This window comes from Amblyraja radiata, chromosome 10 (genome assembly GCF_010909765.2).
Source record: "Amblyraja radiata isolate CabotCenter1 chromosome 10, sAmbRad1.1.pri, whole genome shotgun sequence".
NCBI lineage: Eukaryota > Metazoa > Chordata > Chondrichthyes > Rajiformes > Rajidae > Amblyraja > Amblyraja radiata.
The window spans coordinates 22,444,088-22,458,014 of NC_045965.1; the positions used below are offsets into that span (position 1 = coordinate 22,444,088).

General features: G+C 47.2%; 1 protein-coding gene across 4 annotated transcripts in view; it reads left to right on the plus strand.

Annotated features, from left to right (window-relative positions):
• The first annotated feature begins 4,233 nt into the window (after positions 1–4,233).
• The window catches only part of zbtb37 (zinc finger and BTB domain containing 37), a 37,584-nt gene continuing 27,890 nt past the window's right edge, over positions 4,234–13,927 (plus strand). For 3 of the 4 annotated variants that reach the window (XR_004413275.1, XM_033028331.1, XM_033028333.1), the window contains exon 1: positions 4,234–4,318. The gene's annotated coding sequence lies outside the window, so the exon portion shown is untranslated. Of the gene's footprint in view, positions 4,319–8,484; positions 8,569–13,927 lie in introns of all 4 variants that reach the window. The other variant, XM_033028332.1, reaches the window with a different exon arrangement.

The window sequence follows — 13,927 nt, forward strand, 5'->3', positions numbered from 1 at the left end:
GAAAATCAATGCATGGTTTGCTCTGTCCACCATAATTTGTCCACCCATAATTGAACGTCTGGAACAAAACCTGTGGCCCACCATGTAAGGACAGCTTCAATGCTGGAAATACTGGCTTGGAACAGGGAGAATAAAACCCAAACATTGGTCGTGTGAGTGAAAGAGAGGAGGACACTTTAGATTGTAGATGGTCTGCAGATTTGGTGAGAATAGAATTTATTGCAGAGATGTGGGAAGTAATGCATGTTGCCAATAGAGATCTCAAAAATTAATCAGGTTACCAAGTGGCACGGAGATGTTGAGAGTGTACATCCATGGACTCTTAACAGTAGAACAGGATTAACAGGGATGTAGGATTCTTGTCTTTACCGCCCAAAACAAGAACGAGATGAAGAACATAAGATACAAAGCAGCAGTCCTCTATTCTGCCCATCCACCATTCTCCAAGATTTTGGCTGTCTGATTACCTCAGTATTTTCCTGCACCACATATTTTAATATCCAGAAATCTGTTCTGAATAAACTGTGACTGAGCCTCCTGAGTCGAAAATTTAAACAATTCACTGCTCTCTGGGTGAAGACATTTCTCCCCATCTGTTCTGAACAGCCAGCCTCTTATTTCTTGATCAACCATGAGAAATATCATACAAATAGCTGGAATAAATCAGTAGGTCGGGCAGCATGTGTGGCTGGAATGGATATGTAAAATTTCGGGTCGGAACCCTTCTTCAGAATGATTGTAGTAGGGGCAGGACAAAGGTTGGCGGGTGATAGGAGGATACAGGTGAGGAGGAGTTCATTGGCAGATGACACAGTGAATGGTAGGGATTTGTAGTGTTGCAGAGCAGAGGGCTCTAGGAGTGCAGGTACATAGTTCCTTGAAAGGGGTCACAGATAGATAGGGTGGTCAAGAAGCCTTTCGGCACATTGACACATCAATTGCAGTATTAAGTAGAGAAGTTGGGAGATCATGTTACCGTTGAAAAAGATGTTGGTGAGGCCACATTTAGAGTATCGTGTTCTGTTTTAGTCCCCCTGTTATAGGAAAGATGTTGTTAAGCTAGATAGGGTGCAGAGTAGATTTACGAGGATGTTGCCAGGACTCAAGGGGAGAGGTTGAGCAGGCTAGGATTTTATTCTTTGGAGCACAGGAGGAGAAGAAGTGATTTTATAGTACTCGACCAAGTGGGACCCGTTCCCCCAATGCAATATTCCACCACTCACCCATAGCCCCCAACTGCGCAGGCGCGGCTGACGTTTTTAAAGTTTAAAATGGCAGATTAATGTGAATGCATCTCTCTCCCTCTTCAATCCCCTATTCTCCTCCTCCATTATCCTCCCTTTCCCCAGCCTCCCCTCACCCCTCCTCCATCTGTTCCCACCCCTATCCTCACCACCCCCACTGCCCTACTCTCCCTCTATTCTCCCACTACTCTCCCTGTACTCCTCCTCCCCCACTGCCCTTCTCTCCGTCTATCCCCTACTCCCTACCTCCCACACTCCCCCCTCCTCTCCCTCTATCCTCCCTCCTACCCCACCTCAGCTCCCCCACTTTCCCCTTGCTCTCCCTCAATACCTCTCCCCTCCCTACCCCCTCCCCTCCTCTCCCTCTATCCCCCTGCTCCCCCACTCCTCACCTCCCACCCCCCCCAATGAAAATCGCAATTTTTTTCCAATTAAATTCTCAATGAAAATCGTGTTTTTTCTTTAAAATAACCTAAACACATTTTTTTTTATAGAATAAAATCAATTTTTTTTAGAATAAAATCAATGTCAATTAAAATTTTTAATGTAAATGAAATTTGCGACCCCATTGTGACGTCGTACGCGGCAGGGTAAGTGGAAAAGTGGTTTTGTAAAGTGTTTTTTTGTAAAGTTTAAAATGTCAATAACTTGTAAAATATACCCTCAATCTGAACGAAACTGGGCTAATGCACACCCCAGGACAATGGTGAGTAAGGTGGGCCAAAAATTGTAGCACTATTCTGTACTGTTTTTGCAGAGTTTCGGGAAATCACGCACACAAACAAACAAGATGAGAGTTTTAGTAATATATATATATAGAAATAGATAGATATAAAATTATAAAGGGGATAGATAGGATAAATGCACAGAGTAGGGCAATCAAGTACCAGAGGACACAGGTTTAAGGTGAGGGGGCAAAGATTTGATAGGAATCTAAGGGGCAACTTTTGTTTTACACAAAGGGTGGTAGGTTTATGGAACGAGCTGCTGGAGGAAGTAGTTAAGCCAAGTACTATCACAATATTGAAAACAATTTGGACAGATAATTAGGATAGGTTTAGAGGGATATGGATCAAACACAGGTAAGTGGGACTAGTGTAAATGGGGCATGTATGGGCAACTTGGGTTGAAGGGCGTTTCCATGCTGTATGAGTGGACAAAGGCTAGTGATGAAAAAGAGACAGGTGTAAAAGTCAGACACAGAGATACGAAATGTGTAACCAGATGCAGGGATATAGGTGGAAGTGATATGGGTGGGGGGGCGGAATAGTGAATGAAATGGGAGGGACACAAGAAAGGGGGATGAGCAGGAGGGAGTATTACTTAAAATTGGAGAATTCAATGTTAGGCTGTAAGCTTATACTAATACAAGTGAAATATGAGGTACTGTTCCTCCAGTTTGCGTGTGACCTCATAGAAAGGTCAGTGTGATAATTGGAACGGGAGTTAAAATGATTAGAGACCAGGAGATGCTGCAGGCCTTGGCAGAATGAGTGCACGTGTTTGGCGAAATGGTTGCCTAGTCTATGCTCGGTCTCCACAAGTAGATGAGTTTAGAGGGAGTGCATGTGAACCTGTCTCACCTGGAAGGGCTGCTAAGGTCCCTGGATGGAGATGAGGGAGGTGGTGTAGGGCCTATCCATTCCCTACACAGACACTTCCTGAGTTCCTCCACCACTTGTGTTTTACTCAAGGTTCCAGCAGCTGCAGTTCCTTGTGTCTCCAAGGAAAAGATCAAGTTGCAGCAACCATCTGAAGCCCCTTAATAAAATCAGGCAGCATCCGCAGAGATAGAAACTAGGAAAAACCTGGATGTCAACGTTGTGGGTTGTAGAAAGAGGTTGAGAGGAGAGGGAGTGTTTGTATTTTAGTGCTGATCTATCAATATCAGCATTGATCATCAATGCTGATCTATCATAGTGAATGATGGGGCAGGTTTGAGGGGTCTGCAATTTGTTTGTGTTCAGTTGTCTGACCAAATGGCCAGTTCAGTAGCAGACAGAGAAAGCACGTTGATGGGAGTTGTATAATTCACCATGAAGTCCAGAGGACTGCAAAGTGCCCAGACACAGGATGAGGGGCTGGAATCTTGCCGGTGGAGGTGCGTCTGGAGGTGAGAAAGCTTGGGACATCCTAGTGGACGTCAGGTAGACGAAGAATGAGCTGCTGTTCTTCAAGCTAATATTGGACATAGCTATAACAGTGCAGATTACTGACAGGGATTGGGGCCAAGGAAAGAGCGTTCACGTCGCGGCCCTGTTTCAACCAATCTTTCCACCACCACGCACAAGAAGCGCAAGACAGACACCATTGTGCAGATGCCAAGAAGTGTGTTCAGCTCTGGCTGAACAACTTCTAATCTTGTGTGTGGACTCGATAAGAAGAAGAAGACTGACGGATTGATGCAACTGAAAGCTCGGGGTCCCACCTGCTGACACGAGGATGGCTATCCGTGAATCACTCAATCTGCTTTAGTTTCTACAATGGTCATATGGTGGACACTGCATGCAATTGATCAGATTGGAAGAAGTACAAATGAATCTCTGCCTCTCTGGGAGTACTGTTTGGGTTTCTGGATAAGAGGGTAGAGGGAAACAGACAGCTGTTGTAACTGTTGTCAGGCTGGGTTTATTGTTGTACGCATTTACGGTGAATTACGTTAAAGTCCCACCATCGATTTTCCGGCAACTGATGGATGGTCCAGCACCTCCTTTAATCCAGACAACACCAGGCGATGTTTGTTTGCTGCCGCTTCACCCCAATCGCAATACAATTCGTGTGGGTTTGAGGTCAATATTCACACCGCTGCCCAAGCGATATATGAGGTGTTGCGCCTCCAATTCGCGTAGTAGACTGTTAGACCCAGAGATCATGGTTGGACCCGTGTTGTTCTCCGGACAGAGATGGCGGCTGGCCGAGGTGCATCATGGGAGGTGTAGTCCATGCGCACCGTTTCCGGTTCTCGCAGCGGGCCGGAAACTACGTGTCCCAGGGTCTGTGCGACGGGGCATGCGCGGTGCGGCGGGGCTCGGCACGCCTGGGCGAGGAGTGTCCGGGCAGAGCAGAGCAGAGCGGTGAGTGAGTGAGTGTGAGTGAGTGAAGGCCCGCTGCCGGTACCCGGGCAACGCCGCCCTGCCCCGCCCCGCCCGCTATGGCAGGCAGGGCGGCGCCGACGCTGCAAATGGCCGAGCTGAAGCGCAGGGCGCGGCGGAGAGCGGGACATGGCGAGCGGGGCCTGGGAGCTGCGATGAGGCCCGTGGGTGGAGAGAGCAGATCAGAGCAGTGGGGCTCCCAGCCCGGGGGCCCTGCCGGGGCCGTGCTCCCATGGCGCTGGGCGGCACCCACCGCTGCTCCTCCTTCACAGGGAGGGGTTTTACCCTCACACACCCTCCTTTGAGGAGTGGCCACTCGCCCTCAGGGCGGGGACATTCCGCTCCTCCCCTTTGCCCTCGAAGAGGGGCCCATTGCCCTTCTTTCCCAACCTCCCGACGCCCTTGTGAACGCTCATCACCTCCAGACAAGGTGCCCGCTAGAGTTATGGCATCGGGGAACCTCCGACGAGGGCTTGTAGAAACTGATGATGGACCATGGCCAACTGGAGCCCTGTCAGTGAGCCTTAAGGCACTGAAATGGGCCCTTTGGCCCATAACGTCCATGCTGACCTATCTGCTCTTCACTTGACCTATTTGTCCCTCTACACTAGACCCATTTGGCTAAATTAGGATCATATTATTCTATTCTCTGCCTTTTTGAATATCTGTCTAACTGTCTCTTAAATAGTGATTGTATCTGATTTCACCACTTACTCTGGCAGCACGTTTCAGATATCAAGTGTTCTCTGTGTAAATAAAAAAACTTACCATTCAGATCCACTTTAAATCTCCTACATCTCACACTAAAACTCATTGACATCTTGTTCTTGATACCGACTCATGGAATAGTTTAGAGATATTGCGTGGAAACAGGCCATTCGGCCCACTGAGTCCGCGGAGACCAACGATCACCCCATGCACTAACACTATCCTACACACAAGGGACAATTTACAATTTGTATCGAAGTCAGTTAACCTACTAACCTGTATGGCTTTGGAGTGCCGCAGGCAACCGGAGCACCCAGAGTCACGGGGAGAACGTACAAACAGCACCCATAGTTAGAATCAAACCTGGGTCTCTGGCGCTGTAAGTCAGCTACTCTACTGATGTGGCCCTTGTGGAGTGTAATTGCGAAGCAGCACCCAAGTTACAGCAAGGGACCGACTCTGCTCTGGAGAGGGTTCTGGTAAATCTCCAAAGCCCTGTGACCAGACAGATACTGAGTGGGAACCACCTCACACCCGCTGCTCCGGTCAGCTTTGCATTCCTATTCTTTTCACTCGCATCTGACCTCCCACTCCGCAAATTCCCTCTCATCTCCTCTTGCTGCACCCTCTTCTCTGGATCTTCAGGAGGTTAAGATTTGTTAATTTAGGAATTATGATCATGGGCATATCCCTGGTTGTGGACAATGTGGCTGTAATTCAGACATTGAAGCCTCCATCCTGTTGTGAGTGATCTTCGGTAGAGGGAGAATTGTGCACTGCCTGTTGAATGAGATGATACTAGTGTGTAGAATTCAGATAAATACCAGGAGCTAGATGGAAGAGTGTACACAGGATGCTATTTATATGCAAAAGATTTGTTATTTTGCGACCATATTACGAAATATTACATCCGGGGTGAGTTTTTGAGGTAAATTAATTAAATGTATCTGTGTCTTCACGGGATATTGCGTAACATGAGCTGCAGAGGGTCTCTTTTTAAAAATCAGACCCTATATGCTCTCTATATGACCCAGAGCCACAGAACAAAGTTAGTTGCAAATGTTCTATTGGTTGGTTCGTAAATTTGCAGATGACACCAAGATTGCTGAGGTTGCAGACTGTGAGGAAGGCTGTTAAAGTATACAGCGGGATATTGATCGGCTACAAAAAAATGAGTGGAGAACTGGCGGGTAGAGGTTAGTCCAAAGAAATGTGAGGTGTTGCACTTTGGGAGATCAAATGTAAGGCGATAATATACAATTATTGGTATGACCCATGACAGCATTTATGTACAGAGGGTTCTTGAGGTCCAAGTCCATAAACCCCTGAAACTGGTAACACAAGTAGATAGAGTCGTAAAGAATGCTGATGGTATGCTTGCGTTCAGAGATCTGGGCTTTGACTATAGGAGTCAGGAAGTCAAGATGCAGCTGTCTTGGACGTGGTTAGGCTGCAATTGGATAATTGCATGCAGCTCTGGTTGCCTCATCACAGGAAGGATGTTGAGGCCTTTAAAGGGTGCAGAGGAGGTTTACCAGAATAATCATTGCTGGGCCCCTTTGCTGCTTGTAATTTATATCAACGATTTGGCATGATTAGTAAGTTTGCAGATGATATTATGGATAGTAAAGATGGTTATCAAAATTGCAGCAGGTCCTGAGCCTCCTCCATTGTCAGTGTGAGCAGAGGTGCAGTGCTGCTGGAGCGCCGATCAGCCACCTCCAAAAAAAGCCAAAACAGTGGGAAATTTTAACTAGCGTGTGTGTGGTTGGGGTAATCTGGTTAAAAGAGGGGTAAGGGGAAGACCCATCACTACTGAGATTCCCTGTAGGAGGGGTGGGGGGAGCAGCAGGACCCAGCAGAATCAGACCACGTGCTGTCTGCATCGTGGAGGTTATGGGCCTGGTGCTGAGCCTGGAACTGATGGGGTGACGGCTCCGGCCCGCTGGTGACCGGTGGAGAGGCGAGGGTCGCTGGTGGAGGCCTGTGGGGGGCTGGAGTAGACATACGGATCGGCTGCAGCAGCATCGGTGACTCCGGGGAGACAGTGAAGGTCGGCGACAGCGGTGGTGGCCCCGGGGAGGTGGTGAGAGTCAGCGACAACAGCGGTGACCCGAGGTGGTGGCCCCAGGGAGGCGGTGAGAGTCAGTAGCCGCGGCAGTTTCGGTGGTCCGGGCTTGGGTTTGGCCCGGAAGGCGGTGAGGGTCGGAGAGGCGGTGGTTGTTGTTGCTGCTCCTCGTGGTGGCCATCTCGGCCTCGTGGTGGTTGGGCAGGCGGCGCCTGCGGGCGGTCAAGTTGAGGGGTGTTGGTGGAGGGACCAGTCTGGAGGCGAGCAAGCTTGTGTCCAGGTAGGCAAGGAAGCGTTTGTTGAGGGTGTGGATCTGCCGTCAAATTAAGTAGAGTTGTGGTCCATTGCAGGTGTGAGTGAGTACGTGGGTGGGTGAGTGAGAGTGTGTGTGAGTTAGTGTGTGAGTGAGTGTGAGTGTATGTGTGAAGGCCCAGAGCTGCGGGAGAGTCAGGGCGAGTTGGTGCCGGGTCGGCACCTCTGTAAAAATACATGATTACCGTCTTTTTCTTTACTTGCTTTACTATAATTAATATTTTATTATCATTAATCAGTGCAACCGTGCAATATTTTGACATATTATTAAATTATTATATGTTTTATGGTATTAGTTATACACTGGGATGTAGATAGACTATAATCTTGTTTGACCCTCCTGGGAAACGAGCCCCCCCCCCCCCCCCCCCCCCAAAGCAAAACCTGAAATGACGCCCCCGTTTGGTAGCTCCAGCATCTAAAAAATTAGCACTGCAACACTGAGCGTGAGGCCAAATGCAGATTGGAGGAATAGCACCTCATATTTTGCTTGGGCAGCTTACAACCCTTACAAGTGTTTCACTGTCGTCCTGTTGAGTTTTGTTGGCTGCATAACTTGTTATCGCCAACCCCACAGCCAACAATGGACCACTGTGGGCTCCACCTTTCCTTGATCACCATTACTTTTTTTGCATATCTTTCATTCATTTGTTCTTTATCTCTCTATATCACCATCTATATCTCTTGTTTCCATTTCCCCTGACTCAGTCCGAAGAAGGGTCTTAACCCGAAACGTTACCTATTCTTCTCCAGAGATGCTGCCACACCTGCTTTTTGAGTGATCTTTTATACAACTATTGTAGATTTCTTGTAGTGCTGAAACTGTAAGCATTTGAAAGCTCGGCTTTCCTCTTTATGTGCAAAGGGAATTGCACAAGGTAGCAGTTTCACATTGCACCAGTGGTCAAGGGAAAACATTACAAATGGATACTAAAAATAGTATGAAATGCATGTTAATGTAAGACTGCAGAAACTTTTCAAACTTGTTGATTTTGATAGATAAAATAAATCAATACATGCCCACAGTCCACTAACTAATCAATTTTAATTAAGAACGCAGGAAGGTGTATCACCAGGATTCTGGAAGCCAAACAATTTGAGAAAATCAACAGCAGAAAGGCAATGCAAAATTGTGGATCTTAAGGTAGGACAGGAGAATATTGCATGTGCTTTATTAAGGTTCAATGCTGTGTAATTCTGGGCAACTGCAAGTCAAGAGAGCGTTTTATTGTCATGTGTCCCAGATAGGACTATGAAATTCTTGCTTGCTGCAGCACAACAGAATATTGTAAGCATAAACACAGAACAGTTCAGTGTGTCTATATAGCATAGACCATATATATGCACATAAATAAACAGATAAAGTGCAATAGGCTGTTATAGTTCAGAGTTTGTTTGATGGCGAGTTTAATAGTCTGATGGCTGTGGGGAAGAAGCTGTTCCTGAACCTGGATGTACCAGATTTCAGGCTCCTGTATCTTCTACCTGATGGCAGCGGAGAGATGAGTGTGTGGCCAGGATGGTGTGGGTCCTTGATGATGTTGGCAGCTTTTTTGAGGCAGGATTGCGATAAATCCCTTCGATGGTGGGGAGGTGAGTGCTGATGATGGACTGGGCAGTGGTCACAACTTTCTGCATTCTTTTCCGCTCCTGGACGCTCAAGTTGCCAAACTAAGCCACAGTGCAACCGGTCAGCATGCGCTCTACTGTGCACCTGTAGAAGTTCGAGAGAGTCCTCTTTGACATACCGACTCTCCGTAATCTTCTCAGGAAGTAGAGGCGCTGATGTGCTTTCTTTATAATTGCATCAGTGTGCTGGGACCAGGAAAGATCTTCGGAAATACGAACGCCCAGGAATTTGGAGTTCTTGACCCTTTTGGGTTTTTGGGTCCCTATCCTACCCCTTCCAAAGTCCACAATCAGTTCCTTGGTTTTCCTAGTGTTGCGAGCCAGGTTATTGTGCTGGCACCATTCAGTCAATCGGTCGATCTCACTTCTATACTCTGACTCGTCACGATCAGTGATTCGTCTCACAACAGAACTTGATAATGGAGTTCGCACTATGTCTGGCTCCGTAGTCATGAGTATAGAATAAGTAAAGCAGTGGGCTGAGCACGCAGCCTTGAGGTGCTCCCATGTTGATTGTTATCGAGGATGACAGATTTCCACCAATACGGATAGACTGTGGTCTGTGGATGAGGAAGTCGAGGATCCAATTACAGAGGGATGCGCAGAGACCCAGATCTGAGAGCTTGGTAACCAGCTTGGAGAGGATGATTGTATTAAACGCTGAGCTGTAGTCAATGAATAACAGCCTGACATATGAGTTTTTGTTGTCCAAGTGGTCCAGAGCAGAGTGGAGAGCTAGTTTGATCGCATCCACCGTTGATCTGTTGTGGCGGTAAGCGAACAGCAGTGGGTCGTGGTTCATTGTTGAGGTAGGAGTTGATTTGCGCCATAATCAATCTCTCAAAGCACTTCATCACCACAGACGTTAGTGCCACTGGTCGATAGTCATTGAGGCACGTTACCTTGTTCTCCTTGGGCACCGGTAATATTGATGCCCTTTTAATGCTGGTGAGAACCTCAGACCTCAGAAGTGAGAGGTTGAAAATGTCCGTAAAAACTCCAGCCAATTGGTCCGCACAGGTTTTTAGAACACAGGTCCAGGTGCTTTCCGAGGATTCTCCCCCCTGAAGGATCTTCTGATGTCGGCCTCTGTGACTGTGAGTGAAATACCATCAGGGCGAATGGGGGCTCGGGAAGGCACATCAGTATTCTCCCTATCAAAGCGTGCGTGAAACGCATTGAGCTCGTCAGGGAGTGATGCTTCACTGACAATTGAGCTGCCTCCTGATTTTGCCTTGTAGGAAGTGATGGCGTTCAAGCCCTGCCACAGTTGCCGAACATCCGTCTCATCCTCCAGCTTGGAGCAGAAGTCCCTTTTGGCCTTTTTGATGGCCTTACCAAGGTCGTATCTGGTTTTCTTGTCGACCTCTGTATCTCCAGACCTGAATGCCCGGGATCTGGTCTTCAGAAGAGTACGGATCTCATGGGTTCATCCAAGGTTTCTGGTTAGGAAACACTCAGAAGGTTTTTGTTGGGATGCAGTCCTCCACACATTTCTTTATGAAGTCTGTAACGACTGTGGCGTATTCATTCAGGTCCGTTGCCGAGTCCCTGAACATTGCCCAGTCTACAAACTCCAAACAGTCCTGGAGTTGTTCCTCTGCCCTCCCCCCCCCCCACCCCCCCCCACCCCGACCAGCTCTGTGCAGTCCTCTGGGAGTGCGCTCTTCAATTACTGCCTGTAGGCAGAAAGAAGCTGCACCGCAGTATGGTCGGATTTCCCGAAGTGAGGGCGAGGGATAGAGCGATAGGCGTCACAAGGTAATGGGGAGGAATCGTTCCAATTCCTCACTCAGGACATTGCCATGATATATATTGCTATCCACAAAGACACACCATTTATTTATTTGCCTCTGTACTCCACAATTTGAGATTTGTAATAGAAAAAAAATCACATGTGGTTAAAGTGCACATTGTCAGATTTTATTAAAGGGTATTTTTTATACAATTGGTTTCACCATGTAGAAATTACAGCAGTGTTTATTCATAATCCTCCCATTTCAGGGCACCATAATGTTTGGGACACTGCAGTGTCATGTAAATGAAAGTAGTCATGTTTAGTATTTTGTTGCATGTCCTTTGCATGCAATGACTGCTTGAAGTCTGCGATTCATGGACATCATCAGTTGCTGGGTTTCTTCTCTGGTGATGCTCTGCCAGGCCTGTGTTGCAGCCAGCTTTAGCTTATGCTTGTTCTGGGGGCTAGTCCCCTTCAGTTTGCTCTTCAGCATATAAAAGTCATGCTCCATTGGGTTCAGATCGAGTGATTGACTTGGACACTCAAGAATTTACCATTTTTTAGCTTTGAAAAACTCCTTTGTTGCTTTAACAGTATGTTTGGGTTCATTGTCTTGCCGTAAAATGAACCGCTGGCCAATGAGTTTTGAGGCATTTGTTCGAACTTGAGCAGATAGGATGTGTCTATACACTTCAGAATTTTACTTCGGAGTCACGTGAGTGACTACGTGAAGAAGCCCGCCAGGACGCATGCATGTCATATATCACTACACGCATTGCGAAACGTCAGACGCGGTGGAACGACGTTCCCCCGCAGCGGCAGTTTTAAAAGCCGCAACTTGCAGGTAAGAGTTTACTCTGCGGTCTTTTTTGTTTCCATTTCCAACTACAGGTGGGAACATGGACAAAACAAAGAAGAAAAGGGCTGCGACAAAGCTGGTGAGGGAGGACCGCGGAGCAGCCAGCAGCAGCCAGCGGCACTTGGATCACCGATAGTGGGATCAGCTGTGCCCGATGTCGCCTCCGCACCGGCCAGATCCACGCGGCCGGGCGGTAAGGCTAGACACAAAACAAACAAGGTCGTGGACTCAGAGGAGTCCGACTTTGAACAACCGCGGGCAGCCAGCGACCGAGAGCGCTGGAGCCGGATGGAGCGGTGTGTGGAGCATTTGCTCCAACGTGACAGACTCCGGGAGATGGAGTCGGGTCACTGTGGGCCCTATGATAAACCCACAGCAGTACCTCTTGAAGGGCTGCACAGTGCTTCTACCTCATCGGAGGGGAGCACTGAGGGTCAGTTCTGGGCTGACCTGGAAGAGGGGTCCGCAGAAAGAAAGACAAGTGTGCAAGGGGTGCAGGAACGAGAGATGCACTGGCACTACTCTGCAACACTCAACATGAAATAAATAACATCAGGAAGAGTGCCATTCAACCCACACTAAACCCAAAATTCGCGGGACTGTGCAAACCTGGGACCACAAAACCACCAATACTATTGCTTGGAGGCAACCTATCGAAGCAAGTCAAGGAGCTCGATGAGGAAGCAAAAACCCTGGGACTAATAAAAGGGACTCCAACAAAAACCCACTGCAGCCAAAGACAGCACCCCTATGCACCCACCAGCAGAACTGGTGAAAGCTCGAAGGCCCGGTACTCAAAACAGGAGTCTTTTTTAGGCCATGGCCCAGGCCGGCCTTCTTGGAAGATGCGGGGACCTCCAACGCCAACCAAACCAGCGTAACAACAGCAGCGAAGAACCTACAAAAAGAAGTAAACCTGCCACTGGTAACTATGGAGGTAGGTGGGTCTGGTTCCCTACAAAATACAGGGAGCATGGAGGTTGGGGGGAGATTACACTCTTTTCTGAATGCAAGGAGCATGTTAACAACCGATACTTGCATCTTAAGCAGTATCCAGGGATATACAATAGAGTTTATACACAAGTACAGCCCTCCAGTTCAACATATACCGAACCGAATGTTCGTGCTTTCTGATAAAGAAAAATCAAAAGCGCAAGCTGAACTGGAGCGGCTTTACGTAAAAGGTGTAATTGAGAAAACTCAACACGAACCATTAGAATTCGTGTCCAATATATTTACCAAAAACAAAAAAGATGGTGGTTGTCGCATCATCATAGATCTGACAAAATTGAATACATTTGTACAATATATTCACTTCAAAATGGAAACCTTTGTTACTGCTAAACAATTAATTTCCAAAGGTTACTTCATGGCCAGCATCGATTTAAAAGATGCTTACTATTCAGTGCCTATACGAGGTGACCACAGATGTTACTTAAAATTCAACTGGATGGGACAACGCTGGCAGTATAAAGCACTGCCAAATGGGTTATCATCAGCCCCAGGCTGTTCACAAAAATTTTGAAACCAGCCCTAGCGTTTCTACGGAAACGTAAACACATGGTCATGGCATATTTAGATGACATACTCATTGTGGGCAAAACTTTGGAATTGGCCAAACAAACTGTAACAACCACAAAACAGTTATTTGAAAAACTGGGATTTATTATCCATCCAGTTAAATCTAAACTAACGCCTTCCACTACTATGGACTATTTGGGGTTCACCATTGACTCAGTTCACATGTCGGTGACTCTGCCTAAGGGAAAGGCTAGAGATTTAATAGAGGCTTGCAATAACCTCATTGACATCAGCAAACCATCCATCAGATTGGTAGCAAAAGTAATTGGCAGAATGGTGGCTGCCTTTCCAGCCACACAATTTGGACCTCTACATTACCAAAACTTACAGAGAGCAAAAATACAAGCACTCAAAATTAATGCAGGTCACTTTGACAGACCTATGAAACTACCAATCAAAGCTAAAATGTCGGATAGATAACATCTGGCTTTGTTCCAATCCAATCATTGTCAGTAACCCTTCCATAGTACTACAAACTGATGCCAGTGCACTTGGGTGGGGAGCCACCAATACCATCACCAGCTGTGGAGGTAGATGGACTGCTCAGGAGGCATCATTATTACTCACACTGGGCATAAACTACCTGGAAATGTTGGGTGCATTCCATGGCCTAAAGTCATATTGTACTGGGTCATATCACCAGCATGTTAGACTACAGATAGACAATACCACCGTGGTAGCATACATTAACCACAT